The sequence below is a fragment of the Astyanax mexicanus genome, chromosome 24 (genome assembly GCF_023375975.1).
Source record: "Astyanax mexicanus isolate ESR-SI-001 chromosome 24, AstMex3_surface, whole genome shotgun sequence".
Classification (NCBI taxonomy): domain Eukaryota; kingdom Metazoa; phylum Chordata; class Actinopteri; order Characiformes; family Acestrorhamphidae; genus Astyanax; species Astyanax mexicanus.
In genome coordinates this window covers 21812324-21825834 of record NC_064431.1, presented here as the reverse complement: position 1 = coordinate 21825834, position 13511 = coordinate 21812324, and positions in this window count along the sequence as shown.

Below are 13511 nucleotides of genomic sequence, written 5' to 3'. Positions count from 1 at the left end.
ATCCAGAGGCTTTGTTCCCATTGTGTGCTACACATTAATATTATAAAGTGTATAATATGCACTTATCTATTTTAGCACACAAAATTGTAATACAGGCTACTAGCTTGTTTTGCACTAACATGAAGTCCCCTATTTTTCTGATATTGTTCCATACATAATTGCATTGTGGGTGCACAGTAGTAGTCTACCCAGTAGACTGTGGCAGGTTTGCAAAAAAATTGCAATGTACATATTTCATATATAATTTACAGCTCTTGAAAAAAATAAATAAAAGAACACTTAAAAATGAAGTTTCTTTGATTTTACCAAGAGGACGGTGGATGATCACAAGCAGACCTGCTTGAGTTTTTGCACCAAGAGTGGCATAAAGTTATCCAAAAGCAGTGTGTAAGACTGGTGGAGAAGAACATGCCAAGATGCATAAAAACTGTGATAAAAAAAACACATTTATTCCACAAAATATTGATTTCTAAACTCTTAAAGCTTTATAAATAAAAACTTGTTTTCTTTGCATTATTTGAGGTCTGAAAGCTCTGTATCGTTTTTTGTTATTTCAGGCATTTTTTTATATTCTGCAAATAAATGCTCCAAATGACAATATTTTTTTTGGGAATTTGGGAGAAATGTTGTCTGTAGTTTATAGAATAAAACAAAAAAAAATAATTTACTCAAATATTTACCTATAAATAGCAAACTGAAGTGTTGCTCTTGAGCTACCTGGTGTGGGTTAAAGTCAGTGGTTGAAGTCTATTATACTGCTGTGCGGTGGTGCTAAAATGTACTAAAGTGTATTCAGTGATAGAGCTATCTGCTAATTTATGGACAGCAGCTATTGGGAGTGGTTGCTATGCTCGGTATGAACTCCTCCCCAATGACAGAACTGACAGCCTAAGATGAAACGTCTGGAACGAATGCGGACCATATGGTGCTATTCTCCTCACACTTCTCCTGAGCTATGTTGCTGTTTATTAGCTCTGAAGCAGGGCTGCTGTTTTTTGATTGGTAGAAATGTGAGCGATAGCGGATTCGCTTCATTTAACTCTCAATATCATCATCGAGGACAGCTGCTTGTCCGTGCAATCCTGCGTGCGTGGCACATTGTTTTGGCATTTGATGATTAAGGGCTGTGTTTAATATTTTTGGCCACTGTTTCACATGATTATGCTCTGAATACTTATAAACTGGAATGGGCCTGGTTTTCTTAGCATGTTTAGATAATCATACTTCTGGCTACAGAACAGAGGAATCTGCCTATTGGCTAGCCAAAAGAAATGCATTGTAACGATGTTGAATGAACCACCAGCATGCTTTAATAGTTTATTTCTAGTTTTATCCCATTTTTACCTAGTTACGTACTAAATCCCTATTCAAATGAAGTGTACTTACTTATCATTAGTAGTATCCCCAACACTAGGAGATGCCTCCTTCACCTCTTTTCCAACTGCCACTACTGCAACATCACTACGCAACCAACACTCATAGGAAAACGCTGGATCCTCAGTGACAACAGATGCCTGGTCAGCATTATAAGGGCAGTGAATGCCATGTACAGACCCAGAAAGAGCATAAACAATTGATGGCGATTAATGGGATTCAAACCAACGATCCTCAGATCATAGTGACAGCAGCTTAGTTCGCTAGACCACTACGAATCTGCTGCATTAGCGATGTTAAATGAGTCTGGTAGCCAACGTGCTAATGCTGCAGTAGCAGTTTTGGATGAGGCCCATAGTAATGGTGTTCAAACACTTCAGTAGTGATGTTGGATGAGGCTGTTAGTAATGTGGGACAAGGATTGTAGCCGGAGTTAAAACTCACATTTCTTCATTGGCGTTGGAACCGGGGGTCCCACCCAATATCAGACCTAATATCAGAAATAGGTGGATTTGCGCCCCCTTCCCACAAAATGATACTGCAGAAGTTATTATCACTGCTTTTATCGGGATAAGGATTCATGCATGCTCCCGAGAGGAGGTGCTTTTCCTGGCGGGGGTGCACAACACCGGCTTTACACACGAAGTCAGTAATGAGAGCAATGAATCACAACAATAATAATATTCTGCAATAAAAACGACTTCTTTATAATTTATTGTTCTGCTAACAGACTAGGAGGGTTTGGGTTATCGAAGATTTATATTAACTGCTGCCAAAAATCTCTATAAAACGTAAAGCTAAATTTGTTTTATAAAAGAATTTTGCGTTTGCAATTTCTCAATTATACCTTTACTTAATATCATCGCTGTCCAATGAGAAGCACTTGTCTCCAAAACAGCAACTTTAAAGGAGAGAAAAAAAAACTTGTAAACGTTCAATGGAAGACAATGTAAAAAGAGTTTATTTCAGGTCATTTTGAAGAGTTTCTATTTGTTCGTTCATCAAGACATTTAGGCAGAGTGTAAGGGACAGTTTGTCTGTTCAAATTATGTAGTAAACTAAAAATCGAGATAAGTGTTTTTCATTAGACAGCGACGATATGCACTGTTTGACACTTAAGTATATTTGACAGCATCTAATGACAAGACATCTTGCACTTTGTGGTCCTCCTTAAGCAACACAGCAAATGGAAAAAGAAGAAAGAAACCATAACCAGGTTAACAAGTTCACACCGGCTTAAAACTGTGGGGTGCGGCCTTAGGAACCGTAAGGCCCTGCAGTGTAAAAGAGGTCCATATGTTTTAAACCTCGCTTTCAGCTCCTACTTTGTTACAGAACCCAGTATTTGAAATGCCACATCCCACATCATGAATTACACCAGCTTTACTCCTGTTCCAGGTCTTTGAGGTCATTTGATCAATAGCGGTTGGCTGTTCTACTGTCTTGGCTGGAGCTCAAAGCCGACGGCTCATTTACAGTCGCAACACAGAGGCTTCGGGACAGCCTTTCACTGGACGTGAGGTCTGCTCCCTCTGTTTCAGCTTTGAAAACAAGGCTGAATGCACTTTATAGCCGTTGCAAAGCAGTACAATAAACTTTATCCCCCACAGTAAACCTGTTGGTGGCATTTAACACAACCATGCATACTAGTGAATAGGGGGTAGGGAGCTTACGCACATATAACGGCAGGCAGCCACCTCAGTCTGAGATTTAATTGGGGTTTAATTGGAGCCTTACTCAAGCCACACATTTTCCAATATCACTTCCTTGGGTCCCTATGAAGTCTGTTTTAGTTTAATTTAGTTTATTATTTTTTTTTTGGTACACAGTTAAGCCTTAATTAATGGTGTACTATAAAGAATCAGAATCAGAATTGCCTTTATTGTCACATGATACCAGCGAAATTAGCCATTAACCCATCCATACAATAACATACAAGGGGGAAACAGGACAGGACAGGAAGACAGGGTAAGCCGCAGCGTGTGCACGAGTAGTGATAGCACAGAGTCCGTCTACAGTAGTCTAGTCTGTCCTTTACCTAACCTGCTAAGACCGAACTCTTGCACGGCATGCACTTTTTACTTCTCTTTGTGACAGTGTATCACAGATAACACAACAATTCATCTTTCAAGATCCTCAGAGAGTTCTTTGCCATGAGGTGCCAGTATGAGAGAGTAACACTGGTAACACTAACGAGTCACATGACATTTTGGAGGGAAAATGACAAGCAAATTTGGACATTTAGGAGTTTAGCCTTTTAGGTGTGTACTTACTTTTGTTGCCAGTAGTTTAGACATTAATGGTTGTATATTGAGTTATTTTGAGGGAAGAATATATTTACACGGTTATTTAAGCTGCACACAGACTACTTTTCATTGTGTCAAAGTGTCAGTGCTATTAGCAGTGTTGTGCTATTAAAAGATATACTTAAATATCTGCAGTGAGAGGTATACTCACTTTTGTGATACACTGTATTTGGGCTAATTGGCACTAATGATGTCCACATATGAGGACTTTAGTTTTATATTTCGATAAAACACAATGAAGTCGCAATTAGTAATGATGTGCAAAACATTTATTTTGTGCCTGAACACAGCAGCATTTTTTCTCCTGAGTGCATAATAAAAGTACAAACAACAATTGTGTTGAAGAGCTGCTTCAATACGAAGACATAACGTAGTAAAAACATAAACAGTTACTGTATTAACTATTCATTTAAATTTCTGAACAAAATCAAAACTATAACTTTTTTTAACTTTTCTGCTCTTCGCCACCACTAATTGAAAGTATAATGGCCTCATAAGTGGACACTAGGCTCATGTAGAGCAAAATTCACTGTTGTGGTCTAGACAACCCAAAATGTGATGTCCACACATGTGGACGCCAGATCCTAGAAGGTTAATTCATGCATCTTCCTATGAAATGTGTCCATGTGTTTGCAGAAGAGGCTGAGAACAGGACGTTGTGCAGTAGAGAAATGTTAAATTACAAAATTGGAATAAATCTTTAAGAAAAAAAATCTTGAAGAGCTGGAGTTTGCAGACTACAAACTGACATCCTACATCTTCTGCAACTTCCAGAATTCTCCCTAATATTTGAAGCAAATCATGCATAATGTCCCAGAACTCAGTACATTGTATTGTTATTTCTTGCAGAAGCAGTTTTTGGGGCAATAATTAATAGAGTAAAAGAGTGAGTAGAGTGACAGATTGCGACAGCGTGACACAGAGAGCACTGGAAAATAATCTGTCTTTGTTCTCATTAGATAAATCTGTGTTCTTTATAAGTGGGATTTACACTCAACCCCTTGCTTTCATAGTGCATGAGTTCAGTTCAGTTCTGTAGCATGATAAGGTTTAACTTACTGTGGATTTACTTAAAGTAAATAAAATATGCCTTATATAGAATTATATCTGTATAATATAATGTAATATCAACTTGCTTTGCAGACAATGAAATGCTTTTCTTTCTTCCAGTGGTGATACCTCCCTGAAATGTGTTTTTGGAGGATGGAATGTCTCTAAAAATGTTTAATTTACTTTTATTTATGTTTTTGAGTTGGCCCACAGTCCAACACTCCCACTTTCTGAAAGGATCATCTTCCACTCTCCCCAATCGCTCATCAGTCAGGCCCCCATGCATCATCATAAACATTTTGAGTGCATCTGCGAGCCGGGCCAATTGGGAATGACGCATCCATTTCAAGCATTGTGCTGTTTGGGCAGAGAGGAATGGAGTGGAGGATGACTGATTTATCATTTCATTAATGAAGAGTCTGATGCCACACCATCTGCTGCCTGGTTCTGGCAAGAGCCGAACACGGGCACAGGCGAAGCGTTGGAGGATGACAGAGACAAACTGTCTTTTTATCAAAAGTCACTGAGATAACAATGAGCAACACTTACAACTGCTAGGAGTTTATATCAGAGACTAAATTTTACTGTCAGAGAGAATATTAATATTAGTCTGTTGTTTAGGCTTCTTACACAATACAAATAAAGAACAGATCAGAAATATGAAACATTTGTATATAGTCTATGGGTGTCCAGTTTAAAGTAAAAGACTCAATGTCTACATCTATATAAGTACTCAGGTGTTGTGAGATAAGGCTTTCTACTAGATTTTGCTGCATTGCGGTGAGTATTTGATTGCATTCAAGAGGTTGAAGGATCACCAACCCATCTCATTCATCCTCAACTTCCCCACTCATCCTAAAATTACAGGATGGAGCACCATCATTCCCTAAAACACAATGTTTTTTTTTTTCTCTGGATTGACACTCATCTAGCCCACACCTGGCATTAGGCATGGTACCAATAGGATCATGCTTATCTGAACTAGAGAGTCCTATTCTATTGGCAGTACTTCTCTAAACATGAACAGACATGCTGTATGGTGTGTATTTGCACATCTCTGTCCAAAACAGGTGTTGCCTAAAGTCCACATCTTTTAGACATACAGCTCTGAAAAAAAATAAGAGACCACTTAAAATAATGAGTTTCTCTGATTTTACCAAACTGGAATATAATCAAGAGGAAGATGGATGATCACAAGCCATCGAACCAAACTGAACTGCTTGAATGTTTGCACCAGGAGTGGCATAGATTTATCATCCAAAAGCAGTGTGTAAGACTGGTGGAGGAGAACATGCCAAGATGAATGAAAACTGTGATTACAAACCAGGATTATTCCACCAAATATTGATTTCTGAACTCTTTATGAATATACAAAAACTTTATGAATATGAACTTGATTTCTTTGCATTATTTGAGGTCTGATATTCAATATTTTCATTTTGAATTTGGGAGAAATGCTGTCCGTAGTTTTTTAATGGTAACAACAATGTTCATTTTACTTAAACATAAACCTATAAATAGCAAAATCAGAGAAACTGATTCAGAAACTGAAATTGTCTCTTAGTTTTTTTCTAGAGTTGTATAGTGTATATATATATATATATATATATATATTGTATATGTAGTTACTGTACTCTGCAGCTGTTATAGAAACATGCACAGCAGCTGAGTACACAATAACCTGCCAAAAACAAGAGGATGCTCTCTGGGGAATGCAGGCCAGAGGGAAAGACAACACTTTGGGAGTAAAAAAAAACAATTAAACCATATGTACAGTCAGCCAGCATGACTAAACTTTGTGACCGGCATGACCTGCAAAACCAAGCTGGTTGACCAGCATGACCATAATCAAATATAACACTGTGCTGTTCAGCAGGTTTACCAGCCTAGAAGCAAAACTGGAGAGAGAGAGAGAGAGAGAGAGAGAGAGAGACTGTGCAAATAAGTGATTGCAAAAGCAAATGAGAATGAACTCATCTGACTGATATTCAGACATTGTCTTTGTCTGCAATCACAGCCAGCTGGACCACAATGGACTTTGTCAGCAGATTTTTACCCACCATATGGACATAAATGTTCATCAATTTAACTCATTCCAACTTTCTATGCTCTTTTGTCCAAAAACGTTTTTTTTTTTTTATTCTATGGCATCATTCCAAAGAACCATTTACTCCCCTAGTGTTAAGGGTGTCTATTCGCTAAAATCCGCTTTTTCTTGTTCTTTGTAAAGTACAATAGGTCTCTCTGAGTTGGTTGTATATGATGATGCACATGAAACTGTTCATCAACCTCCATTAGCTGCAGTAGCTAGTAAAAGAAAATGTTCAGTAAAACGAGTCGATCGGGAAAACACTTGTGTCTTCGTCAACTTATGAATTAGTATCCATTGCCTCTATGCCCACCTTGGCTTGCGACCGCCCACAGGCGGCGCTGAAGCCGTGCAGCCAGGCACGTCTCATTAGACAGGAGCTAACAGAGCTAGGAACAACATGGCAGATTGTTCCTGTGTTATTTGTGCAAATATCACATGAGTGTTATATGCTTTACCCAGTAATTCAGAGCTAAGGAACAAATGTTTAGAATTTGTCTATGGAACACCACCAGTGAAGTACAACTGAGGTAGGTAGGTGTATTTTTAGAACAGTTCTGTTTACACTACTTAAAAGTAAAAATCCACACCTGGACTACCCACTTCTATGTGTAACTATAGGTTTACATAGGATCTCCAGTGGATTTTGAGTTTTACAGAGACTCTGAGAGTGCTTTCACACCTGCCTCGTTTGGTCCGGACTTTCAGACTTTTTAGTTTGGTCTGAACTAAAGTAGCAGGTGTGAAAGGGGCCGTGAACCACGGTCCGGACCAAAGGACAAGATTTTGGTCCGACCAAGAGAGGTGGTCTCGGTCCGGATCTTCTGAACCATGGTCCGATTTGCCTGCAGTGTGAAAGCGCTTTTCTAGATGGTTCGAACTTTCGGACCAATTACAGGAAGCTGAGCAGGTGTTCCTCAACAACGGCAGCAGAAGAAGAAAAATAACCGGAAAAGCAGGAAAAATGAGTCGTGGAAGCACATAGGGCGAGGAGGAGACGAAATGTTTAATTGAAATTTGGTGCGATTAACATGTGAAAAGTGGCAATAGTTGCTGCTGCTGCTGGTATAAAAACCACAATAGCAGCACTACTATGGAGATGAAAGGCTTCCCCCCGAATGAACCACCCGCTGAATTGTCAACACGCCAATATCAGACGCATGTCCTTCTAAAACCAATCAGCGTCAAGTTAAGGAAAACGCATCGATACGTAAGTGATGATGAAAGGATGTAGGAGTATCACACAAAGGTCTTTGGTGCGCTCCTTAAACTGCAGTGTGAAAACAAAAATAAGCGGACCAAATATATACAATGTATCAAACACATGAACCTTGGTTCGGACCACAGGTCAGTAGCTGAACTGCTCAATTGGCATTCATTCATTCTAGAGACCACAACTAGACATTTAAAATGAATGAAAAATGATGGAATGAGACCTTTAAGAGCATATTGTTGCTGTCCAATGAAATTCTCCAAACTTTACAGTAGAGAGAAAAAATCTTCTAAACTTTCAATGGAAGTCAATGTAAAAAGAGTTTATTCCAGGTCATTTTAAAGTATTTCCTTTAGTCTGTTCATTAAGAAATATTGGCACAGTGTAAGGGACAGTTTGTGTGTTCTAATTATATAGTAAAGTAAAAATCGACAAAAATGGAGATACTTGTTTTTCATTGGACAGCGACAATATGCAGAGAACTATATACCCCTATAATACACCCAACCAGTTCATTCATTGTAAGTCAAATAGGGGTCTGTCTGAGATCCAGACTTCGCTGTCTTTGCCTGCAATCACAGCTGGACCACAGTGGACTTTTTTTTTGTTGATTTTTACCCACCATACGGACAAAACCGCCTCGATAAAACAGCCGCCTGAATCCATCTCATCCGTGCTGCATAATTCAGTGAATGTTACGGGAAACGCTGCTCTCTGGATGTGTTCATTGTTATTCCTGTCAGGCCGGTCTGAGACGAGACAAGGCGAGGTGAGCCGAGAAACTTCTGCCCGGCTGCTTTATTTGAGGCCTTTCCTCCGAGACTCTGGTGAGGCTGTCTGAAATCAGCGAGGCAGGGGAAACGTGTCTAACGTAAGCGACACTGACTTTAACAGTTCTGTTCATCCGACTGTTTGTTTATTCACTTAATTAGCCGGAGCGCTGGCATTCCCCACAGGTCAAATTTAAGGCTATTAGACTGTATTGCAGCCATTTAACCGTGAGCCAGAATTGTGCTGCTGATTTTATTTTCTCTCTAAACGACATGGAATGTGTGAACAATCGTGTTCAGACAAAGAGAGTGCAGGATCCCCATAGGAAGACTGTGAGCACTGTGAGTCATTTATGTTTGCATATGCGTGATTAACGGATGTTAGGATGTTTGCTCTGCCTGTCAGACAGGGTTTCAGTCTACTATGGAAGTAGAAGCTCTATCCTGTATGACGTTCTTTTTTCGTCTGTATTTCTATTGTATTTGTCTCGTATTTCTTGTGTTCAACAAGCCATACTTTTAAAATCCAGTACCTTCTACCTGTAACATGGAGGAGGCAGGATGTAAACGCAAGTCTTTTTTATTTTCCATATTTAAACAAAGAAAAGAACACTAGGGAATATAAAAAGAAAAGGTAACTAAAACAAAACACTATGAAACAGAGGATAAACTAAAATACTGAACCAAACAAGCAAGCTACGCAAACAAAGAAACAAACTAAATAAAGCAAACCTGAGACACTGAGGACAAACAACACAGCAGGTCTGTGGCTAAACAAAACAGATGAACACAATCTGGACAGAGTAACATGACAAGTTGAGACAAAAGATGCGACCAACTACAAAGGAGCACATGGGGTATTTATACACAGGCACACACTAGGGACACCTGTGGAGGTAATGAGGGGGGCGGAGTTACAAATGAGACAGGAGGGGTTACAGATGACAAGGCGGGGCTAAGGCGGAGACATGACCAAAACACAGTAGCACATGGCTGGGAAACATGACAGGTAAACAAAACACGAGAACAGAGGACAGGAGCAGGAAGGAACCAAAAAAGGAAAGACACTGGACAGACACAGGCTAAGGTGTAACACTACCTAAAACATTTGAGTTCTCCATCTTTACTTAATAGAAATTAGTTTATGCAACTCATATGCTCATTGTATAAAAGAATATTTTCAGTTCATCCAACTGAAAAAAAAATGTGATTTTGCCCTAATTAACAGATTGTCACCTTTTTCATTGGCTCCTGGCACTATCTATCTTTTTGTTATATATAGCTCTGTAAAAATTAAGAGACCACTTCAGTTTCTAAATCTGTTTCTTTGATTTTGCTATTTATGTGTATTTATTTGAGTGAAATTAACTTTGTTGTTTTATTCTATAAACTATGGACAACATTTCTCTCAAATTCCATTTCATTTAGAGCATTTATTTGCAGATGAGAAATCAATGAGAAATGGCTGAAATAACAAAAACAGATGCAGAGCTATCAAACCTCAAATAATGCAAAGAAAACAAGTTCATATTCATAAAGTTTTAAGAGTTCAGAAATCAATATTCGGTGGAATAACCCTAGTTCTTAATCACAGTTTCCATACATCTTGGCATGTTCTCCTCCACCAGTCTTACACACTGCTTTTGGATAACTTTATGAACTTACCACTCCTGGTGCAAAAATTCTAGCAGTTCAACTTGGTTCGATGGCTTGTGATCATTAATTTTCCTCTTGATTAGTAAAAATCAAAAAGAGCTTTATGTATCAAGTATATTTTATATAACAGGTAACTGCCCAGCCTCAGTGTTGTAAGTTACTCTGCTGCTAAGTCTGGCTTCAATTTGGCCAAAACCACAGCACCCACTCATTGAGAATCATGCCTGTGGCATCTGTTAATGTTTCTGGCATTAAAGCTGCTAATTAAACAGGCTTACCAGTTCTAATGCACATTGAAATGAATATAAAAATTAAATCGACTTACCTTAATTAAAATCTACCTACATTCACGTTTACACGTTTTAATTGCATTTAAATTATTTAGAGATGGTAGCCCATAGTGAAACGACAACACATTAACAGTGGGTGTCAGTGACGTTGAGTGTACAAATAGGTGGTGCCAGTGGAAAGCCAATGGGAAATCCTGTTAATGTTTTAGCCTGAAGGATAAGGATAAAATACAAGCATAAAACATACCGTGGAGGAAATACGTATTTGATCCCCCACTGATTTTAAAAATGTAAAAAATTTATGGTAGCTTCATTATAACAGAGAGAGAAAAAAGTAAATTTTATTTATTTTATTGAAATACAGAGAAAGTATATATAATGTGTATTTTCATAAAGTATATTAAATAGAAAATGCACTTTTAGTATTCTTTACCTAATTTGAACTTACATTTAAAGCTCTTAAAAATATACTTCCTTTTCACAAGGGCACACCTAGATGTGTTGCAGAGCACAGAGCACAGACTTTTACCTCAACAATAAACAGAATAAAGAATTAAATAACATTACTGTTTCCTTAAATGAGCTGCTGCGCACTTTCACAGCCTGAACTCACAGGTCAGTTTCCACTGCTGAGACACACAAAAGCGCCGCAGTGTTAATATATGAATGTGCCAAAGTCAGAGCTCACCTGGCTCTTAAAGGGAATGGCAAGTGAAAAACTGATTGATGCACAAGGCATATTTTTTTGCACGATACCAAAGACACACTGACACATCGACACATCGTCCTAAATCCAGCTGCCCGATGCACAATTGACGTCTTGCGTATATATCTCTAAAATAAGGCTCAGAATGTGAAGGTCAGGGTCACCACTGGAGAGGGTGTTTCATGTGATGCATGGCCTCCATTCTCACAATAATCATTGTTTTACCAGGCTTTGGGGAAAGTCACCCCTAGATCAATAAACCAGCTGGCTTAGGGTTCTTGATTAGTCAGGTCGGTCTATTCCACTTCACCTGAGAGCAAGAGCCATACTGAGATATCCTGAGGCGACGGCTCACAGCCAAGATTCTCAGGCACGCAAGCCTTTCCATCGAGTTGCCATAAATCCAGCTTAATTTGAGGAGGTGGTGGAGGCCAAGTCCAGCTCCTGCAGAGAGATTACGGTGGAACCTGCACAACAAGTCATTTCATTCATTTCAATAGGCTGAAGATTTCCACCTCTAATTTACAGTGATGATTACTTGCTGCGAGAGCCGGTTCGCTGATCTGAGGTCAGTACAATTATGTTACGGGGATTATTATGAGATGTGTAGGAACAATATCAGGTTTAAGAAGCTCACGGTTTACTCCACTGGAGCTGATCTAATTGCTAAAGGAGCTTGTTTTTTTTTGTTTTTTTTTTATTAAAGCTGCAGTTTAACAAAAATTGAGTTTACATTATTTTTATTTTCCAAGGAGGCAAAACCAGTCCCAGCCCAAATCACACCCTGCACTTTTTGGTGATGCAGAACTGCTGGAGAATACAGTGCTGTTTTAGGTATAGTGGCATGAAAAATAATTTTACCCCCAACAGATTTCTTTTATTTTATTTATTTATTTTTTATTTTATTTTCTCCCAATTTGGTTATCTAATTGTCCCACCCCTTTGTGTGTCCCCATCACCGGTGGCACCTGCGACCCTTGGAGGATGCGGACGAGCACACGCCTCCTCCGACACGTGTGAAGTCAATCACCCATTTTCGAGCTGCTGCGGATGAATCATTACCTGAGCAGCCAGCGCACTCGGAGGAAAGCACAACGGCCAGGTTCCGATTAATCCGCTCACGGACGCCTCGTGCCGCCCAGCGCCACCTTTAATCGTGATGGGGAGAGAGCGCCATCTACACACCAGGAGGGAGCAGGGCCAATTGTGCTCCCTCTGAGCGCCGGCAGCTGATGGCAAAGCTGCATGTGCGGGGGTTCAAATCTGCGACCTCCCGCTCATAGTGGCAGTGCTTTAGACCGCTGGTCCACTCGGCGCCCCACTGATATTTTTTCTGATTATTAAACAAATTATAATATCAGACAAAGATAACCTGAGTAAATATAAAGAACAATTTTTACATCATAATTTTATTTATTGAAGGAAAAAAATATCCAAACCAATCTAGTCCTGTGTGAAAAAGTGTTTGCCCCTTAAACCTAATAATTTGGTTGTGACATCCTCGGTGGCAACAACTGCACTCAAGCTTTACCGACAACTGGCAACGAGTCTTTCACATCTCTGTGGAGGAAATTTGTTCCACTCTTCTTTACAGAATTGTTTTAATTCAGACACATTGGAGGTTTTTCCAGCATAAACAACCTGTTTAAGATCATCCACAGTATTTCAATCAGACTTTGACTAGGCCACTTCAAAACCATCTTTTTGTTTTTGAGGTGGACTTGTTTGTGTGCTTTGAATCATTGTCCTGCTGCAAAACCCAAGTTCGGCTGAGCTTGAGGTCACAAACAGACTTTGTTTTATCATCTGTTTCTTTAGATTTGGGCATAATGTGCTGCTTTTTGAGATATTTTAGCTGCTTCATTTTGTCAGACAGGTTCTATTTAAGTGATTTCTTGATTCTACAGATACGGTAGTAATCAAGCCTGGTTGTGGTTAATAAAATTGAACTCAGCTTTCCAAAAAAGTGTGATTAATCATAGTTTTAATCAAGTCTTTTTAGACTTAGAGATCTATCGGCTGGTTGCTGACCACATATAGTGGCTACAAATCGACCA